This window comes from Alosa alosa, chromosome 17 (assembly GCF_017589495.1).
Source record: "Alosa alosa isolate M-15738 ecotype Scorff River chromosome 17, AALO_Geno_1.1, whole genome shotgun sequence".
Taxonomy (NCBI): domain Eukaryota; kingdom Metazoa; phylum Chordata; class Actinopteri; order Clupeiformes; family Clupeidae; genus Alosa; species Alosa alosa.
The window spans coordinates 16,132,367-16,154,635 of NC_063205.1; the positions used below are offsets into that span (position 1 = coordinate 16,132,367).

Consider the following 22,269-nt stretch of genomic DNA (forward strand, 5'->3'; position numbering starts at 1 on the left):
TCCTTCTTGTTTTCCACAAAAGGAGACTCGGTGTTTTCTTTCCCCTCATTCTCACTATGGTGACCAAGAAAACAAGAAGGTCTGAAGATATTGAACACTCAACCGTTTCCTCTCCTCCTGTCTTTCAGTTCCCTTCCTCTTTCTCTCTCTCTCTTCACTCACTTTATCTGTCTCCCCCTCACTTACTCATTCATTCACACAATCACCCACCCACTCACTCACTCAGAATCCTAACTCACTCACCAACTTCAGTGCAGTACAGCCAGCGCGGGTGGATCTTATTGAGGGCAATAAAGGACTGGGTGACGCACACCGAAACCTTGAGGGGGAGAATAAGAATTGGGACAAGGAACATTTGGTACAAATCACTTTAAATTTAGATAACTTTTATGATTGTTGCAGAGACTCAAGACAAATTTAGTGCCAATGGCCAGCCTTTCAGACACAAACAAACGATAATGAAAATAGACTGCAGGGATTCCAGTCACACTGAACCAGTTAGGCCACAACTTCATCAGTCTGATTCACAACTAATCTTGCAAATGTCACTAATCATAGACATGAGATTGAATGAGTGATATTGGAACCAATACAAGTCAAAAACTGTCAATGTTCAGGCACAAACTGTTAGGTTTAAGAGAGCTATTGAGAGAGGATCACAGATACCTCTAAAAGAACGTGTCTCTTTCCTCAAACTCTTCTTTACAGTATTGCATTGCAGTATTAGGGTTTAGATAATTTATGCACATTCCTTCTTGCAAGTGCAAAGACTAATCATCATCCCTGAGTGACAGGAAATTAAATTGTCTATGCAGTGAGTGCAATTTTTGGTGTGAGTGATTTGCAAGATATTTTACCCCCACCAGGTGAGCAGCAAGATACCAAATATTAACAAGATGTCAGTTTATTTCATTTAGGTATAACAACATTCAAACACGCTTCAGCCTATTATCTTCTATCATAATTATGAGCCACTTTCCACTGATCGAAATCAATGGCACATGAGAATTCAGCCGCTGATCCTGGGGAATAATTTCCATTTAATTTAGTGCATTAAATAGATTCTTGAGAACACTTTGTGTCAAATACTATACCAGTCAATATAGTGCCAGCAATTAAGTTGGATTATAGGGACATATTGGTGTTTTTACAAGCAGAAAGAGATAAAGAAAGAAGACATGTCATTTAATCACAACAAATGATGATACCACATCAAACAGGAAATCAAAGCTCTGCTATGGGAGCACTGAACTTGTGCCCACAGCTGTTTGTTGGATACTGCACCCCAGCTGTTTGTTGGGTGCTGCACCCCAGCTGTTTGTTAGGTACTGCACCACAGACCTGCTGAATGGCTCGGTGTCTCTCACGGTGACCCCGGGGGTGAAGGTTTCTGCGCCGATATTAGAAAATAAAGAACTTCATAACTCTCAAAGCAGACGGCGTTCTAGGCACTTGGTGGAGATTTACAGTGTTGTTGCTTCAGGCTCTCGACTCAGGTATGTGCCTCACGCTCATAACTCCACACTAGTACACACAACATAATTGGGAGCACCTGTTGAGCGTGAGGTGAGCGGGGCTCACACAGGAGAATGTCTGTCTCATGCTCACCCTGCTGGACTGGATGAGATGAGATGGCTACATTGTACGCCCTCTGTATGATAGCTGTCTGGTCTGCATGCATCACTGCAGGGATTTTGGAAGCCAATTTGTATGAGCAGAATCCTAACCTTGGAGCAGGAGCGAAACTTGAACATTGGGGTGGGGTTGCACAGTCCCTTTTTATCATGCTCTATATAGTTTAATTTGTCATGATATGATTATTGGGGTGTCTTAGTTTTGGGAATATTTTAAAGCACCCAAACAATTTATTGTTGATTATGCCTCAAACAGTCATCAGTGTTCATAATTCATAAACCACATAGCACATTCGCCTAGCTCCGTTAGAGTGTAAACGTGTTATAAACTGTCTATAAACTGTGCAAACTCTGGCACGAATTGATAGGATTCGGTCCAAACCTTATTCTTGGTCACAATTGTGGCAGCAGTTATAAACACAACAGGAAGAAAAAACAGATCTAGCTCTAATTATAGAGAAGAAAAGTTTTGTGGTGGAAATACTGTATATGCTTATTTTGAACAGGGTTGCAAGATGACAGGCTCCGAGCACCAATAAATGACTTATAAATTCTGACATTACCTCTGGCAAATTGACCAATTTATGCAATGTGTTTAGAGATCCAAGTAAAGCATCACTTAATACAATGATGTCGTAATTAATGCAGCATGTGTTGCCTGAAGTTAGTGAGGAACAGTGTTTGCTGTGAAGCGTTTGTTTTGCATTAGGCCTACCCAAAATGACAGATGTGCTGTGGGTCTTCTGTCCTCAGTCCCATTACCGCCCAAAGGCATAATTTGTTTTGTTGAATGAGAGGCTAGATGTGCCAGATGATGAAGAAAAAAACAAAACAAAACAAAGGAAATGTCACACAAGTAGAGAACTTACGTAGGCTTTCAAAGATTGCAAACTTCAAATTGTTTGCCTTTGCTTAAAACAAAGTCCGGCACTCAAAACCTCAAAAGGACATTCAACATGCATTGCTTAAATTCTCTCAACAAAAGAATATAATTTTAATGACCAATGTATAATAATCATTACAAATCCACTAATAGTTAAAGTCCCCACAGATGTTGAGTTGAGACTGCTTGAAGTTGTCTGGTGAACAGGGGACGCCCTCTATTGGAATATTTGGATTAGTGAAAAATAGTTACAATGGATTTGAGAGGCCTGTCTGACTGCAAAAAAGCCACTGCAAAGGCAGCAAATGTAATGAATTATACCACTGCAAATACAGAGCATTTGGAGAATAAAAAATGAATCTGACTGGTCACCTTGATCAGCTATAAACTGTTAATTTTGTATTGCTCTCATTAAAGTTTCAAATGACATACGCCTCAACACAGATTCAGGTAAAACATCAGTCCTAGTGCTACTGGACCTTAGTGCAGCATTTGACACTGTTGATCACAATATTTTACTACACAGACTAGAACACTGGGTTGGATTTACAGGCATAGTTATCAGCTGGCTAAAATCATATTTACAAGAAAGGAGCTTCTTTGTTGCCATCGGAAACTGTACCTCAACACCAACGTCCTTGACCTGTGGTGTTCCCCAGGGGTCGATCTTGGGGCCACTATTATTCAACCTCTATATGCTCCCAGTTGGACAAATCATTCAAAATAATTTGATTTCATATCATAGCTATGCAGATGACACACAAATTTACTTAGCTCTATCACCAAACAACTATGGTCCTCTTGAATCTATGTGTCAATGTATAGAACAAATCAACACCTGGATGTCTCAAAATTGTCTTCAGCTGAACAAAGAAAAAACTGAAGTAATTATATTTGGTAAAAATGAGGAAAGACTTAGGGTTGCCACTCTCCTTGACACAAAAGGGTTGAAGGCAAAGGATACTGTTAAAAATCTTGGTGTATTAATTGACAGTGATCTAAATTTCAACAGCCACATGAAAGCGATAACTAAATCAGCTTTTTACCACCTCAAAAATATTGCCAAACTCAGAGGGCTGATGTCAAAACATGACTTAGAAAAACTCATTCATGCATTTATCTCCAGCAGGGTTGATTACTGCAATGGACTGTTCACAGGCCTTCCTAAAAAGACTATTAAACAGCTTCAGGTGATACAAAATGCAGCAGCTAGGACTCTAAAAGAACTGACCACATTACTCCAATTCTTAAGTCCTTGCATTGGCTTCCAGTAAGTCACAGAATTGACTTTAAAGCACTATTGCTTGTTTATAAATCAGTAAATGGAGCAGGACCTAAATACTTGTCAGACATGCTTCAGCAGTACACACCTTCTCGTCCTCTCAGGTCCCAGGTGAAAAACCTGCTAGTAAAACCTACAGTTAGAACTAAACATGGTGAAGCAGTGACGTGTTGCTATAGTTGCCATATTACGTAACGGAGTGTAGTAAATTGTGCTTCCGGCCTGTTCACTGTTGTCACAAGCTCCTGGTCGGCTGCATACCAAGCCAAACCCATCTTGAAAAAGCAATCTCCAGGTGAGCCTGCATGATGTAGGTGGCAGTCAATGTCTGTGCTGGCGCTGTGCTCATTTCATGTTCTGGAAAAAAGAACACCCACAAAAAGCAACAAATATGGCTTGTTTTGCCTCCATTTTTATTTCCTATTAGATGAGATACTCTATGTCAGTCTGGAGAAACACAACTCCCTTAAAAATAGTCCCACACCTACACTGAGATATGGGCAAAGACAGATAGTTGAACGTGACCCAGCATGCACACACTGTCCTCAAACATGACCGACTAAACCTTTGAACTCACAGTGAACAGGTGAGGTTGGAGGGAGGTGCTGATAAGCGAACACAATTAGAAAAGAGTCAGGGTGCTGTGGATCATGACCAGAAACACTGGCGAAAAGATTGCAAATGCAAGACCTTACTGGCCTTGGACTGATTCTTATCAGATGCACAAGAAATTAATTGACAACACGCATCAGTTCCATGATTATCTGTGGATGAAAATAATTGAAATTACACAATACAGCGCCTATAACAAGTATTCACTCCTTGGATATTTCCTTTTTCCTATTACTGCTTTGATAAATGGAATTTTTATCAATTTAATTTGCCTTTTTCTTTTACAATAATTCAGAAAAATCCCCTCTTTATTGTCAAAATGAAAAAAGATCTCTACAAAGTAATGTTAATTAATTAACAAAATATATAATGCAAAATAAGTGATTGCATAATACCCCCTTCAAGTCAGCATTTAGTAGAAGGACCTTTGGTTGCAATTAAAGCATGGAGTCTGCGTGGATATAGGTCTCAATTAGGCTTGCACACCTGGATACTGCCATTTTACTTTTTTATTTTCTTTTGAAATTTTTCTTTCCAAATCTGCAAGCTTTGTAAGGTGATTGGGTGTAGGGTGAACAGCATTTTTAAGCCAAGCCACAGATTTTCTGTAGAACTGAGGTCTGGGCTTTGACTTGGGCACTCTAGAACATTCACCTTGTCTTTAAACCATTTCTGTGTAGTTTTTGCTGTATGCTTCGGTTCATTGTCTTGCTGGAAAATAAATTGTCTTGTCATGAATTGTCCTCCAAGATTTCCATATATGTTGCTGAATTAATTTTACCTTTGCCTTTACAAATTAGGGATGGTGCATTTGTGGTGATGTGCAGTGTTTGGTGTACGCCAACCATAGCATTCAGTCTGATGGCCAAAAAGCTCAAATTTGGTCTCATCAGAATAGTTGTTGTATGCAGAGTTTCTACCATCTCAGCTGCTGAAGCTTTTAACTTCAGTGTTGTCATTGGTGCCTTGGTGGCCTCCCCCACCAGTATTCTTCTTGAACGGTCACTGAGTTTGTGGTGACGGCCTCCTTTAGGCAGATTGACACATTGCCATATTCCTTACATTCCCTAATGATTGATTTCACTGACCTCCAGGGCATGTTCAGTGACTTGAACATTTTTTTGTATCCATCCCCTTACAATGCCTTTCAAATTCATTACACTGGGTTACTTTCTAGAAGTGTTTAGGTAAATAACACTGCCACCTAGTGGATATTAAGAATAGTACAAGTATTGTCAAAAAATGTCGCAACCTCTAGAGATTCAAAGGAACAGGTGTGTTGCTGTTGAAGAATGTCATACATTTCCCACTAAATATGTTGTTTAGTGACAAACCTGGGTAAGTTAACTCAGAGTAAGGGGTAAATATCCTAATAGAAGAGCTGTATGGCTTCATTCTCCTACAACAATACCATAGGGCTCTTGTAGGAGGTTTATCACTTACTCTGAATTAATTTACTCAGGTTTGTACCTAACAATGAATACAGACAAAAGCTCCTCAAACCTAGATGTCTGTTCAGTCTCAGAGGAGCTATAGAAATAACTCCCGGCAGTTATCCCACCAATTGTTCAATACTATATCACCCCTGACTTTAGAACTCTGTATCAACGTTTGATTTAGGCTAAAGTTAATACTCACAGTGTAATATTATGAATGTCAAGGTTAAGTTGGGCAAGCAACAGCAAAGTAGGAGTTGTGTCAATATGCGTTTATTTGTTCATATACAGAATAAATCCAAAAGGTCAAAATACCAGACTGACTTATGGTGAGCAAATAATGCTGGTTCTCTGCATTAAAATTGGCTTCTTTTTTACATTCAAGAATGGATATCAAGACATAAAAAAATGGACATCAAAACATGAAAAACAAATGCCAAATGCATCCAAGGATATCCAACCACGCCTTCCTACAGGTCCCAGAGAGAGGCTACTCAATGAATGTGTTGAAATTACGGACTTTTTAAGTGCCTTTGAGAAACACTAGGGGTCAGTATCGTCATAATAATAGGGACTGCTTGTACACCATGTGGAATAGTAGGCCTATCTGTGGGTGCTTCATTGTAAAAGACAATCGCTGTACTGTTGTCAAAAAATAAAAGTAATTTAACTTACAATAATAAAGTACAAACAAAGTAATAACTAATAGACAATTTCCAAAAACTCTACAGCATTCTATGATTGATTATTGTGTTTGTCAACTGAAACTGATTCGCAGGTTGTGAGCAACGCGCAAGTTCTAAGAAATACTTGCCTTGGTGGCATAACTTAATATATTACCACAAGAAAATGTAACTAGAGCAACAAACTTCAGGTTTGGCTTCATATGTGTCAGGGGGATTCCAAGCATGTGGTTCAGGCAAGGGAGGTTTATTCATATAGCACATGATAAACCAGGCCAAGTTAACCCAAAGTATTAAGTATAAACCTCCTTTTAGGTGAGCCTTGCTTCATTGTCACATTACAATGTCAAATGGCTCTGCTATTAGGATATTAAGTAATTATTACTCTGAGTTAACCAGACAGGTTTATCACAGAACCATATTCTTGGAATATACAGCACAAACACCACAATTCATAATAGAATGCCAGAACAGCATTCTTCCAGGTTGTGGTGCAATTTTGTATGTTCTGTGTATTGTTTACAAACACCCTACAAAGTGCAAAGGCAGGTCAAAAGGTCCTTTTAGGTCTCTATGTGAAATACAGCAAGATCCATATCTTTCGGGCTTACTAAAACATTTATTTTGAGTCATCTCACTTCATATCACAAATGCAACACAAACACAGGCAGTCAGACTGTAGCCTACTGCGTGATAAGTCAGATGCTGACAATCGCTTGTGAACGCAGTCAAGTTATAGAGGTACAAGGAGTTAAGCAAGTTAATTTAAGTTACTCAGCCCATTATGTTCGAGTCTTACCGCCACGATACATCAACCCTGCATGCTTCATACGAGTCATACAGCACTCAATGACGCCAGGCCGCTTTGTAAGTGAAAGCTTCTACGCCATTTACAAACCGAAGCGGGCACCGAGGCGAGTTTTGCCAAAGAGGACAACATGGCGGACGTGCAACGCGGCAAGTAACACGCACTCTAGGACCGGACAGACATTACACTAGAGTAGTTTACCTATTAGAAATCACTTACGTAACACAACTAGCCTGAGCCTACATTACATCGCGCATCAACCAATATTCCCATTCACCACTGCACTAGGTAGAACACTGAATCCATTTACATGAATGTTGACAGTTCAGCGAAGGCTTGTCATTCCATATGAGATCCATCTCATGCAGTTGAAGACATGCCGTCATAAATGCTACAAACTACATCCAGCAATGTAATGATATGCAACCTGTCTAAACTTTGTTAAAACGGAATTATTTTCCAACGGATATAACAGACCCAGTCTAACCAAGAAGATGTGGACAAAACGGGCGGGCGTCGACTCGTTAGACATTACTTTGTCTTGATCGCTGAAAACACCAAAACAGGAAACACCCTCCTTTCCGATTACTTAACGCCATGTTTGACTCGGGAGTGCGCGTGGTCCCGCCCCTGATTGCGAGCTTTGTCAAACAGAGAACTCAGACGCCATCTTAGAGTTGAACTGAGACCTCGAAAAACAATAATTTCAGCAACCAATAGTCAGCCAAATAATTGATGCATAAACCAATGAAAGTTGACCATTAAAGAATATTCCGCGGTCTTGATATTTGTACACGCTTTGACGTTACAAATGAATTCAAGTCGAGTCCTCTAATGGCGTCAGAGCCCTTGCCTGCTGAATCTCCGGTTGCGCCGCTCTCCCCTCACAGCTCAACTGAAAACCCGCCTACCTCTGCCTAGAATGATGTCATCACAGGCAAACCAAATGAGCCGAAGCAGTACATTGCTTGTGCTATTGGACAAGGGCACTGTCATTCAAATTTCTCGAGGGAGGGGTTCTTGAAGAGAAAAATCGCCATTTTGATACAACTGGATGGAAAAACACACTAATGTTACATTGTATCAAATAGCTCAAACGCTTCATTGTATCATATCACCCCCACAAAATTCTAAGGCCTGCTACAGCGTAAAAAAAACGCAACCCACAATTTGAAGGGCTGCTATTGTGTCGCATCTTCTGAGATTAAATTACAGTAACCAGAAGTGAGGTGCATGTCGTGTCTCTAAAAAGTTTGTCAATCCTTCCAGCACGGAATTCCGCGAAAGATAGGCTACCAAGTCCTCGTCTGCCGTCTCCTACCAAGGAAAGAGTGCTGTGTGTAGTTCCCGACGCTTACTGACATGGCAAGATAGAAAACCTACACGAGAGAGCGCGTGCGCAAGAGGATGCGGTTTGACCAAATCAATGCCTGTAAGTGGGGGAGGGTAGGTGTATCTGAGATGGGAATAGGATTGGAGAGCTTAAGTCGTCTGTTCACCCTAATACAATCGACAGCCTGCAAAATGTGGTCTAGTAAGAATCTTAGTAGTAGTTAGGCCTTTATCTAACATGCATGTAGTACCTCATGATTTTAAACATTTTCTTATGGTAATCCCACGGCAGGCACATATTCCAACAGTCTGCTAAATTCCTAAAACGTTTCACTCTGCATATGACGATAAATTGGCCCTGAAGTCTTCAATTTAGTGTTGATAAATACATGCGAAACCACCACATATAGGTTACAGATGTTTGAATCTCAACGAACTGTCCAGTGTATTTTAATCTCCACCTACCTTCACCAAGAAAGCACTACACTTGTGTAAGGTCGTTACATAACACAGATTTGCAGTCTCCCATTGCGTTGGACAGCAGATTTAGCGTCTCATTCTCAGTTTATTAGACTTACTTGCACTTCAGTCATGCACTAGCTTACCATGACATAGGCCTAGGGAATACTTGCCATTAATATACGACATCTTAAAACTAACACAGAGAAGTTTAAGTGAAGTGTAAATATACTGAAGAAAGGGTATAAGATAGTTAGGCCTACTCATAGGCTGCTGCGACTAAACTATAAAGAGGCAACTCTATTAAGAAAACGTAGGCTATAAATGGCAGAGTCAATGGGTGCCAAGGAATTAGGCTAGTCCTTACAGAAGTAAGACTACTTTTTAGCTGCCCTATGACGGGACAATGTTTTATGAACTATAGGCTTCAAGCACTGTTCCTTTTGCAGAATAAAATTCCTCACGGCTCGTTGGCACTGTATTCTAACCCCATATTACTGTGTAGGATACAACGTGAGTTAAGCCTTCATCGATCTGGCTCGATGGACATTCAGATAACCGTTTCTAAAATGTCGTATATTAAATACAATACGTAACTTTCGAGTCAGCCTGTCCGTGCTTTTAGTGCAATTGGTGAGAACAGAAGGGCGACAACACAAGTTTAATCGTCTCAAGATTTCTCGTAGCCTACAAATTTGCCGTGAATGAACCCTCCTCGTCGTCCCCAAAGCCCCTGTAGTGGTCGGTGGGTGAACCCGCAAGGTGTGGGGGCGGGGTTCTCGTTGACAGGGAGGAGGGAGTCGTGGGGGAGGCGGAGTCACGGCAGTTCTACCAGCGCCGCCATTTTTGCAAAGGGAAAAGAGACAGGGGTAGAGGGATCTAGTTTCCTACAGTCAGCGTAGGTAGGGCAGTATTAAAACAGTTTTAACTGAATTAAAACTGTATAATAGGTCGTGATCACAGCTGTAAGGACAGACGAAAGAGTACAGAAGGTTTTACAAACGGAGTGTTGCAAGAGTCAACATTTTATAACCACTGTTACAGATCCGCAGTGGAGACCGAAGTATTGTTTTGGTTGTGTGGAGTCACGGGCGGCGGGGGTCTCACCCGGGTCCCCTGTTTCTTCATTCAAAGCAGCTATAGTGGACATTAACGGTAAGTTTACTGGCAAAACTCCACTGCATTGCTGTAGTTGCCTCCATCATAACATCCCTTCATGTAGCTTCACGTCAGCTTGCTTGAAATCTCATGGCTGTGGATGCTAGGTAAGGGCATGTAAGAATTAGCCGGATGTTAATTTTAATTTTACAACTAACTAAATTTCCTTTCTTGTTCAGAGTATGTTGTATTGTTGCAGTCACACATTGTGTTTATAGTTGGAATGATAACCACTTGTTCTACTTTGATACACCAAGTAACCAAACTGGTGATGGAACAGCGCACTTTAATTTAGCTTGATTGATAGCTTGGTTGTGGACAGGCTAGTTAGCTGCTCTAGCTATGTTGGTATGGTACTGATACACGAATGCTGTCTATTTTTGTACTTTACTAGTATGTATTAGCGTAGGGGGTTGCTTGTCTGTTGTGGATTTATTTAATCAAGACATGAATGCGGGTTCTGTAAAACCAATTATTGGTCCCACTGTGATGCTTCTTTAGCACTGATTGGGACTTGGCTAATGCTGACGGCTTGCTAATTTAGCAAGCTACGTTGCGACTTAGCCAGATATTGTTATTTAGCTATTCGGCTAACAACAGATATTATTATACCGCCAACTGTACCTAGACGTAACATAAACGCATGTTCCTCCATTTTTAGCCACACACGAATAATGTGTCACTGCGATAACAATGTCACTTGGCTTACTGGTAATAAGACATTTTAGAATTCACGTCTTAGTTAATGTTGGCCAACTTTACCTGTTAATGTTAACGTTAGAAGGGGAAGCAACGCCGTTTATTTCCGTTAGAGATTCACAGGTGCGGGTTCACTAAATAGTTATACGGAGGAAAACCTCTATGGACACTCTATATACGTCAAATTGCAGTAGTTCAATATTGTACGGCCCATCTCCATGTGTAATGCTAAAATGAGCGGCGGTTATGGCTAATGTGCGTTGGATTACACCATTTTGATCAAAACTGCGTAGCGCAAACGTTGCCCTGAGATTGATTTGCAGTACGTAATAGATTCCTGACAACGGTGGACTAATACCGTTTTAAATTTAGCACACTTACGTTAATTTAGTGAAGAGAGCGTACCTAAATAGGTGGCTAGGTTGCTCGTTAATTCCTCTTTATGTCCAGCGAGTGAGGTGGCTAACAAAATACAATTCACTCCTTAATTTAGATTCAGAGTGTATGTCACTGAACTGCTGCAACCATGGGGGAGGGGACGGTCTTAATACGAGGGAGTACAGTATCTAACCTCGCATGACACAATGTAGCCGATCAGTTTACCACCGAATTCATACGTTAGCTGTATTCATTTTAGTAGCTAGGAGCTAGCCAGCCACTGTTAATGCGCCGCTCATCGAAGTTCGGTCAGATGCGCTACTTGGGTATCTTGGTCGATGGAAAGGCATCTTCAGCGTCGCCGTTTTTCACTTTCCGTCAGATAATTATCGTAGGTTTACTCAAATTAAGTTAAACGAGTACTGGTCGCAATTTTAGAGGACAATACACTGATTGGTTTTATCAAACGATTCGACGTGTGTAACGTTTACTCACACGTCTGGCCATTGGCTAACGTACACCAACTCGCCTGTTAAATAACTATCAAGCTAGCGGTCCACGTTTACATGCCTAGTAGATGAGGTTAGCAAGTTACCTCTTTCATTCGAGGTGGACCATGGCGTGTAGCTAATAATCGCCATGTGTTTTAAGTAGTATTAGCTTAACATTGGCTAGCTATCAATAACATTTTAGAATTCAAGTAACCGAAATGTGCCGAATATGTAACGCTACCTAAACTGTTAAATTAAGTAACGTTACAATTTAGGGGAGACAATCCCAGAAGCTACTAACGTTGTTTAACGTACATAGCCGATGATTGCTAAATGGATAATGTTGGCGTTAGCAAACACAAATGTTTGCTAGTTTAGCTAACTAATGTTAGCTAGCAACGACGACTCAATTCGCAATGAATCCATTTTATAATAAAACAGATAATGGTACAAACACAGAGACGGTATTGGACAAATTGATACTTAAGGAGTAACGTATGAAACGGGCGATGGATTGTTTTCGCTGTTATTTCCTTCAGTTGACGAGGAATCTCTGACCACGGATTTTCTGTCTGTCCTTAGTAAAGCGCTATGAAAATGGCGGCGGGCTAGGGTTGGTGTTGTGGTAATTTAATATATTCATCCCTCCACACCCCTATCGGTCGAGATGACTGCAGCGCCAACACACTCACGGACAAGAAACTACACAATTCTGACAGCCAAAAATAATCGCAAAACGATTTGTATACCTCATTTGTAAAATATTTTTGCGCCGTTTGTCAACACCAGTAATACTGCAATATGGACTGTACATTTACAATAAAAGAGCCTCAAAGTTCACTCGCACATGATTATTTTGTAAGCTCACAAAGGTCCATAGTGTTAGCCCACCGGTCCTTGTTTAGGCCAAGCATACTCAGGAAATATGCGTCATGAAAGGCAAGCATCTGAATGATTACAAGGTTTAATATTCACTGGTGTCAGAATTCTTTTTGAGTCTTTTGGAGGCGTGCAAAAAAGGCGGAAGATTTTTTTGATTTGATTTTATTTGATGTTTGGCGATATATGTTTAGATGAGAGTTTTGTGTAGACTAATCGATTAGGGTTTTTCACAAAGTTAAGTCCCGACTCCACTGTTGGCTGGTTGTCACTTGGTGCTGTTATGTAAAGGGATAATTATTACATTGCCTTTGTAGAAAGAACAATAGCGTACTTATTGTAGCCTTTAACAGCTAGACCTTACAAGTCTGTAACTTAACTCGTGTCTACAGGGGAGAGGGGGGGAAAGAGTATGGCACATTGTATTGTGGAATAGGTGACTATGCTGAGTTGTGTACATTCATCCTGTTGGGTTAGATACAAAGCAATTGCTTTAATGTTAGGTTCACTCGCCATCACAGTCAGCCTGCCTCTGCAGGTATTTTTCTTCTACAACAAGCTGCAAAGTTTGACCCTCACCCCTGTCTCTCACCATGTGGGAAGGTAGCTGGTCACTTGTGGGAAATTACAGCCAAGCTGTGTAATTTTTCCTCCACTATGGATTACTTGTTTCTTTGTTATCAAAGCAGAGTGAACACCAGAGGATACTAGAACACATTACAAGAATTAATAATGCAAGCTAAACACAATGTTAGCTAATGATTACGGTATTATGCTTCAGAAAATTCATATTGTTTCAGGAGGGAAGTGGTCACTGGGGATGTAACAAGAAGCTACTAGGCTGTGGTTGCAAATCGCTAGTTTTTGAATAGGGGAACTGAACCTGGTCTATATATCCTAACATGTATTTTGCCACATGTTATGTGCCAGGAGCCAAGAGGCAGAACTGGTCCCAGATCAGACTTTTAAAGATGCCTTGTGAATGCAGACAGACCTCCCACACTCTGTCTTTTCTAGCCTATCACTCAGCATCATGCTGGCTCCTGCAGTAGTGTTGACGGCGAATATACCCACACCAGAGAGACCAGAGAGGGATTTCCCTGTGAGACGTATGCTGCTCAGGGACTCTTGGCATCTGTTGTCATATAAAAGATCCTAGAGATTTAATTCCCTAGTTGTTACATTTTAACCTAACATCAATACAAAATTACACGCTAATGAAGCTGAGTGGCAGAATTGACATGGCCTTACTCGGTATGATGTACGCCGTGTGTCTCTGCTGCCTTTTGAATGGGCAGTTGCAGAAGGCAAAGTGGGGGTGGGGTTGTTGGGAAGGGTCAGTGTCTGAAATGACTGCTGAAATGGCTGGGACCTTCCCCTTTGACTTTGACAACCCCCGCCACCACACACGCGCACACACCGAACAGATGCCAGCCCCAGATGCACGTCTGGGTGAGATTACTAGTAGGAATCCAGTGGTCGCTGCCTCCCTTATTATATCGTCTCCCCCTGCTTGTGAGGGAGCATAATTGGTGGGGGTACTTTCTGGGAGACTAGACTCCACCAGCAGAGGAATGAGTGAGCAACACTCCTCTGTGTGAATCTCCGGCTAGCCCCGCCCACCCGTTGCACTTCAAGGGGGGGAACTCCAGGTTGAAGATCACAAATGACCACAATTAAGGATGCACTGAGCTTCCTGAACGACCTCCATCTCTGCATGTGGGCCAGCCTCGGCGACTGTGTGGGAGAGGCCAGCTGAACATTCAGGTGTTGGCTTCGGTTTTGTTCTCTGGTACCAGGCTGAGTTTCAAAGCCCAGCTTGTCAGCAGAGTAGAGAGATTATCTGAAATCCTAGCTACAAGAATGTTTGTGCCAGTGTTGGCAGCTACCCTCTTAAAAATGTTGGTGCAAACAGTTGCCCTGCATTGTTTCTTTTTTGCTTTACTACAAATGTGAAAATGGCACCTTCCAGTATAGTAAATCTAAACTAAGTCTATGGAATATTATTTTATTATTATTATTATTATTATTATTATTATTATTATTATTATTCTTTGCTAGGCCTAGTCATGATTTAGTGTGACTGTTTGACCGGCCACCAATCCAAATCATAACCCCACGTATCTCTCTGTTTGCTAACTTAGCATGCTAGCTCAAAACAAAGGCTGCAGACAGATCTGCCCTAGTGGAACTTGCAGTCAGTAGGGACCAGCCAGCACGTCTTGGGGTTTCATCATGGTGACTCGGTGCAGCTGCGTCCTGTCTCCTTTGCACGCTCTCTCACACTTTTCCTTTGCCTTCTCTCTCTATCTCTCTCTCTCTCTCTCTCTGACACACACACACATACATGTTTTCTCTCCCCCCTTGCTTTCTCTCTCTCCCTCTCTCCTCATGTCTTTCTTTGTGTTTGGAGTACTTTCTCCGTCAGACTAGGGTCTGCAGTTTGTATGTTTGAGGAGAGGCCTGTATTGTCAGCACAGAGCAATCATCTACAGACCATTCCTCTCCTGTCTGTCCGTCTCTCTCTTTTCTTCTGTGTGTTTATGTGTGTGTGTGTGACTGTGTGTATCTTTTCTGTCGGCAATGCTGAAGGGTCTCCATTTTGTGTCGACCAGATAAATATGACTAGTGACTGGGGTAACTACCGAGCTCTGGTGTTCATCACAGACTAATAACAATGGGCATGTGTGGGTTCTCCCTCCTTTTATCTACCTCCCTCATCCCTTCATTCTCTCTCTCTCTCTCTCCCCAATGTTCTTGTGCAGTAAAAAGGAAGGGGAAAAAAGAGTGTGTCTGTGGTTATAACCTGGTAGCCATTCTCTCAGGACTGGTCACCGGGGGGCCCCCTGCAGTAAATAGCTGTGCGTGTGTGTGGTTGCCCAGGCTCTGACGGAGAGGAGTGTGTGCTGTGTTTGCTCGCTGTGTTGACAGAGACATGGGGAGGTGAGCCGCCACTCCTGCCCAGGCTTGGGTGGGGACGGAAGCGGAGAGGGAGAGAGGGGAGAGAGAACGAGAGCGGCAGGTGGCACAGAACCTGGGTGTCTCAGGTGACGCACCTCTATTTTTTTTCCTCTCACTTCACACACACACGCGCACACACACACGCACACGCGCACACACAAATCAACATGTGCACACACACTGAAAACCACATTAGCTTTTCCAGTGTCTTAACTGTGTATCTCACAAGGGATGTAGTTACTAGGCTTTAGGCTATACATTTCTGAGAAATGCAGTGATGTTGGTTTTCTTAAGTCTTGTTTAATGATCAGTTTAATCAAGTGTGACGCTGGTGGAAGAGAATAACAGCTGACCTCCCAACAAAAGCTGTTGCATTAGTGCAGATAATTTCAAACATACATTTTCTTTTATTATTAAAGAAAAGGCTTAATTGGGGCTATGTGTACAAACCACAACACCATGCTCTGATTGAGCTTGTCAGAACTGGTTGGAGATGACCTCACGTTGGTGCTCGTCTGATGTGAGGTTGAGGGAGAGTCTGACCTCATGTTGTTGCTCGGGCTGCTGCGGCTGCACAGTTTCCTCTGCGCGTCCGGCCCCACCCCTGCACTTCCTCCCCAGTCTTTGATAGCGAAACCTTCGGTCTGCTTGCAGCTCTGCACTCTCATAAGCACTGGAATACACAGACAGCAAGTAAGCAAGACTGATGAGGAAGAGCAAAGTGGTGTTTGTGTGTGTGTGTGTGTGTGTGAGCGAGCAAAAGAGCGAGAAAGGTATGTGTCCGAGAGGAGCAGAGCAGAGCAAGGGAAGCTTTGTTCTGTTTGAGTCTCGATATTGAGAAGCCCACTAATAGCACCTGTGCAGGAGCTGTAGCGCCCTGTGGCCCAGATTTGCCTGCGCCGCTCAAGGGTGCGTCAGCATGGGGGAGCCACAGGTGCAGCTGCAGGTAGGCCATCCCCACTCGAGAGTCCCTTGATGTGAGAGGGTGGGGGCGATAGCTGGCCCCAGTGTGCTCTAAGGCTCAGGTAACCTGTTTTTCTTTGTTTCTTTTTTTTGTGTCCTGTGCCTCATCACCGGCCGTGTAAGCGATCCCTCTGGCAGCCCTGGGCTCAGGCCTCACCGAAAGGTGGCCAGGTGGACGGCGGATGCCGCTGTCACTGCCGCAGCTGCCACTTCCTGTTTGGGTCGGAAACTGCTTCACCATATACAGAAGTGCGTCGTTTGGGTCACCCGGCTGTGTGTAACGCTGGGAGCTTGTGAAGCCAGCCGTGGACGGAATCGATCACGTATGAGAGTGTTAATGGACACTGAGTGGTGCAGCTGACCGCTCTTATGGCTGGCATTGGCAGGGGCCATAATAATCACTAACTACCCACATAGTCCCCATTCCAATACAATTTTCTTGTTGTCCTGTTTCTTTCCATCTGGCTGTAGCTGTTTGTACGGTACCCTCCCCTCTCAGACACACGAGCTCTTTAGGACCTCTTATTTCAGATGGGCACAAAGGAACACTGAATCGACCTTGCTCCTGGTTATTTCAGTCTCTAGTTAGTCACACAAAAACAAACACACACACACACACATACACACACACTGGGGTTGCAGATCCGGATCAATGATTGTGTTTGTTGTCAGTCAGCCCTATCTAATTTGAGAATGTCAAACCGTGTTGACCATAGCTGAGTGTGCGTGACACGATGCGTGTGAGCGTTTGCGTCTGTCTTTGTGTAACGGTTGAGTGAGACAGACTGCCTATAGGCCTGCTGCAGGTCTCGCCCTTTATCAGGTGGACCTGCAACAGAAGCCACACTGTGTCAAGCAGGCGGCTAGACAGCAGGGCAGGAGGTCATTAGCCTAAACCTCGTTAAACCTGTATGTGTGTGTGTGTGTGTGTCTCAGTGTCAACGTTGGTCTATGTAAACTCTCTGACCTTACGTTCTGGGTTGCGGGGAATGCGTGGGCCCTGTCGAGTGTGTAGCCTTTTAGCCTTTTAGGAAGGTTTGTGTTTTGATAATTGTTTCCCGCTCCTGCTGGCCGAGGGCCAACATTGTCTGCTTTGTGGTTGTTAGTGGAATCAGCTGAGTGGAGCGAACACAGCCATGGCCCTGGATCATCCGCTTGTCTTTTCTCTGCCCAGCTCCCAATGCAGCCTTATTTTAGCTTCTATTGTGCTCCTCGTGAAGGTGGTGTCTGTGCGGTCTCTTTGACTTGTCTCTCTCTCTCTCTCTCACTCACTCACACACTCACACACACACACACACACACACACACACAGACCCAGACCCAGATATAGGGCCCTCTAGTGCGCCGTCCGTGTCTGGGTGTTGTTGCTGCCGTAAGGCCAGTCTGTCTCACCTTGAGTGTGCCGGCGTTGGCACGGTGATTTATGAGGGCTGGGTGGAGGGACTTGGGCACGATGCCACAGCTGTGCCCACTGTACTGGAGGCGCCCGTCGTCTGCCCGCCTAGTCTCTCTTTATACCCGTCGTGTGTGTGAATGGGTGCACATACTCACTTGCACAGACGCAGCCAAACACAGCCAGACACACACACACACACACACACACACACAGACGCACACTTGCACGCTACAAGCCCTGGAATGACTCAGCCTGTGAAAATGGTGTGAAGTCAAGGCGGCACCGCGAGGCAGGCAGTGCTTGTGTTGGAATCCCTCTCTGTTTCCATCTCTTTCGCTCCCTCCATCCCTCCATCCCTCTTGCCCTTCCTGCCTCCCCCTCTCTCTGTGTGTCTCTCTCCTACTCTCCTCTTCCATCTTCTCTCCCACCCCCCCGTTCTCTCTGTGTTGGAAATCAAACAGGAGCACACGGTGCCAAAGAAAAGAGGCAGAGAGAGAGAGCGGGAGATAGGGAGGGAGGGGGAGAGAGAGAGAGAGAGAGGGTGGAGGAGAACCAGAGAGGGAGAGAGGTAAGGCAGGCAGCAAACAAGTGTGTGAGCGAGAGGAAAGGAGAGGAGAGAACACACACTCTGACGCTGGCGAGGGGCGGGTGGGTCTTCCCTGCCGTGCCGTTCCCCAGCGGCCCTTAAAGGAGCAGCTCTGTACCCCCGCACAATGACACGACTGTGTGCACCCAGAGAGGAGGGAGGGAGAGAGGGAGGGAGGGGGGGAAGGAGAGAGTCTCTCTCTCTCTCCCTCTCTCATTTGCTCATTCACTCTTGCTCCTCTGTTCTCTTTCTGCTCCCTCTCTCCTTTGCTGTCTCTTTCTCCTGTTGCCGTCTCCCTGCTCTCCCTCTCTCTCTCTTCCTCTCTCCCTCTCTCTCCCCCATGCAGACATTTTTTGGATGCACACAGGCCTCCCCCTTCATCAGCACCAGGGGGAGATGGATGGTTTTGTTCGACCCCCTGCTGCTCCCCTCATTCAGGAGAGGAGGGGAAGGGATAAAAAAAGGCCACCTTGTAGTGTCAATGGAATTTGAATAGAAGAGAGAGAAAAACAACTCCGGAGAAGGAAGAGAGGAACAGCTACAGCTTCCTCATGACTGTCACTCTATTCTCATTATACACACTCGTTCTCTCTCTCTCTCTCTCTCTCTCTCTCTCTCTCCTCTTTTATCTATCTAAATCTATGGCATACACACACTCACTTGCACCCTCTCTCCAAAAGAGGCTGTGTTTAGAAGGTTTTTTTTCTTCTTTTAGATGGCCCCTTCTTGCGTCCTTTCAATTAGACTGTGTGTCTGCGGCACTCCCCTTCTCTCTCTCTCTCTCCGTTCTGCCCTGCTCTGTGCTCTGAGGTTTATTTAGGAAGTGAGGGGAGGGTTGGAGGGAAGGAGGGAGGGAGGGAGGGAGGGAGGAGAGAGCAAGAGCAGGAAAAGGAGGAGGGAAGGGGCAGGCAGCGGGCTGAGAGTGTTCTTTTGGCAGCGTTCCTCCCTGGATGACGGACAGCTCTGCTAAAGGAAGTGGGCGGTGCTGGGCTTGTTCGCCACACTCGGATTTAACTAGGAATGCTCTACTGTACTGCTGTGTTTTTCCCTCTCCTTCGCTCCCCCTGTCTCTGCCCCCCCACCCCTTCTCTCTTTCCCCTCTCTTTCTCCCTCTTTTTCCCCCTCCCTATCTTCTCTGATGTATCTGGCTAGAGTAGACCGCAGTGTGTGTGTGTGTGCGGGTGCATGCCTATGTTTGTCAGTGTTTTATATGCCTTCAAAGAAAAAAAATGATGTGACTGGCTGGGTAAGGGTTGTGTGTGGCTAAAGAGAGCAGTGTTTATCTCTCTCTCTCTCTCTCTCTCTCTCTCTCTCTCTCTCTCTCTCTCTCTCTCTCTCTCTCTCTCTCTCTCTCTCTCTCTCTGTGTGTGCGCGCGCGCATGTAAAAAGTGAAGGGGGGGGCAGTGTTTATATGCGCATGCGTGCATTCCCGAGCAGTGACGGCAGGATTCCCTGGCCAAGTCGGAGACACACTCACTCACATATGCACGCACATATGCACGCCGGTTGTTGGATGGCTGAGGAAACAGCCGTCTGGTTTTGCAGTGCGGGTATCTGTGTGTGTGTGTGTGAGTGGCCACATCCCTCCCCAAACACTGGGACCTCTTTGAGACGACGACACAAAGCTTCACGGCTAGCTGCTAACGGCCTTGCTGCCTTACAAGCACAGCTAGCGCTTCCCATTGTCCCAGGGTCTGCACAAAGACAATCACAGGCTACTGTATATACACACACCCCAACTGTTCAAAACACCGCAGAGAGCCTCAACTCAATGTCCAGTTCCTCAGAGTAATAGATTCTGTTTCATTGTCTGAAGAGGGGACAGTCAGAAATATTTTGGTTATGACTGTTCAGTGACTGCCTACAGCCCCAAAAGAACTCAACAGACACACAAATGGAAATATGCAGGTCACTCCTGTCCAATCATGCATACATGCAGATTCCAGTTTGTTCCCTGCCTACACACACTCATGAATTTATGAACTGTGCGCTCACAAACTCACACACTCCAATCGAGTTGTACACCATGTCTACACACACACACACACACACACACACACACACACACAAGGTTTCTCACACTTCTATTAATTACCCCATGAGCTGGCAGCTGTTGTCTCAGTGAGCCCCTGGCCCTCTCTGTCCCTGTGCTCTCTTCTCCTGACTAGCTTGTTGTTACATGGTCACACACACACACACACACACACAACACACACACACACGTACACTCTTTCTCCTTATTCTTTGTTTTTCTTGCTCGTCTCCATTTTCCTTTTGCTATGTTTACCTCTGTATTTCTCCTCTCATGCGCTCTTGCTTGTGGGACACCTCCTGAGCTTTGTCTGTTTTGTCCCTAGTTGTCATCCGTACTGTGAGTTCCCTCCATCTGTCTGCACCAGCCTCCTCTGTGCTTTGCATGTCTCTGTCTCATTTGTGTCTCTCCTCCTATGTCCTCTCTCCATCTCTCCATCAGTCCTCATTCTTTCCTGTTGCCCCTCTCAACCCCACTTTTTGTGTTCCATTCCATTTCCCTACACCCCCCCTCCTTTTGTCTTTTCTTTTGTCCATGCATGTTTTTCTTTCCGATTCTCGTGCGTCTACAGTTTGTTAGGACTGTTTGTTAGGACTGTTAGTGTTTCTGATGGAAGCCTTTATGCCAGCATCACTCTCCTCCCGACAGGCCTGGCTCTGTGTGTGTGTGTGTGTGGGACGGCAGCCTCACTAAAATGAGTTATGGCTTTCCTCGAGTGAGCAGCATGTGTTTACGTTTCATGCCTGCGACATGTCTGTGTGTTTGAGAGAGTGTGTATTAAATGTAAACGCCTTAGCGGAGGCAAGCTCAGACTGGAGAGCTAAAACACATTGTGTCGAGGTGTGTTCTGACAACACCGTGGGGACGTGTGTCTGTGCATTTTCATCTCGAGGTATTTGGGATGGGAGCGTCCATAATGTTTATCTTTTTGTGTGTGTTTTATCTTGGACATTGCAGAGGTGTGACCTCTTGCCTGTTTGTCTTCTGCATGTGTCCTGCTCTCTAATCCGGCTGATCAACATCCATCGCTCAGACAGGAACACACAGACACACACACAGAGTTGCGCATACGTTCTTTAGTGCTGCCATCACCTCTTTCCGGAGCTGCTTGTGTGTCTTGTGTGTAAGTGTGCTACTGTGACATATTTAGCCCTCCTGTCCGGGATTAAAACATTATGCTGCTGCAGACACTCTGATTGGCCGTCTGTGTAGCTCCTTGGCCGCCAATCCGCTTTTAGTCCCGCCTCTGTTATGTCTTAGCACAGAAAGGCACGTTGCAGCAGTCAATTATTTAGCCATCCCCTGTCTCCATCTGGTTCACTCAAGCAGACTGTGTGTGAGTGAGTGAAATAGAGGGAGAGAGAGAGGGAGAAAGAAAAGAATACGATGCCTATGCTGTTCCTTGGCTACCCCATTGACAAGCGATGGTCTTGTAATGGCTCCAAACACTGTCCAGGATTTGCCTCTTTGTGTGTGTGTGTGTTTGTAAGAGAGGGGGTGACGTTTGTCTGCGTGCGCATTTGACAGAGCAGGGCTTTTGCTTGCTAGGGGAAGGAGGGAACTGCTCTCTCCCACCCTCCCTCTCTTCCTCTCTCTC

The 22,269-nt window shown here is 44.4% G+C and overlaps 1 protein-coding gene across 1 annotated transcript in view; it reads left to right on the forward strand.

The window, feature by feature from the left end:
• The first annotated feature begins 9,466 nt into the window (after nt 1-9,466).
• Nucleotides 9,467-22,269, forward strand: part of kmt2e (lysine (K)-specific methyltransferase 2E) — a 34,699-nt gene continuing 21,896 nt past the window's right edge. The window contains 2 exon segments of the mRNA XM_048268814.1: nt 9,467-10,284; nt 15,666-15,781. The gene's annotated coding sequence lies outside the window, so the exon portion shown is untranslated.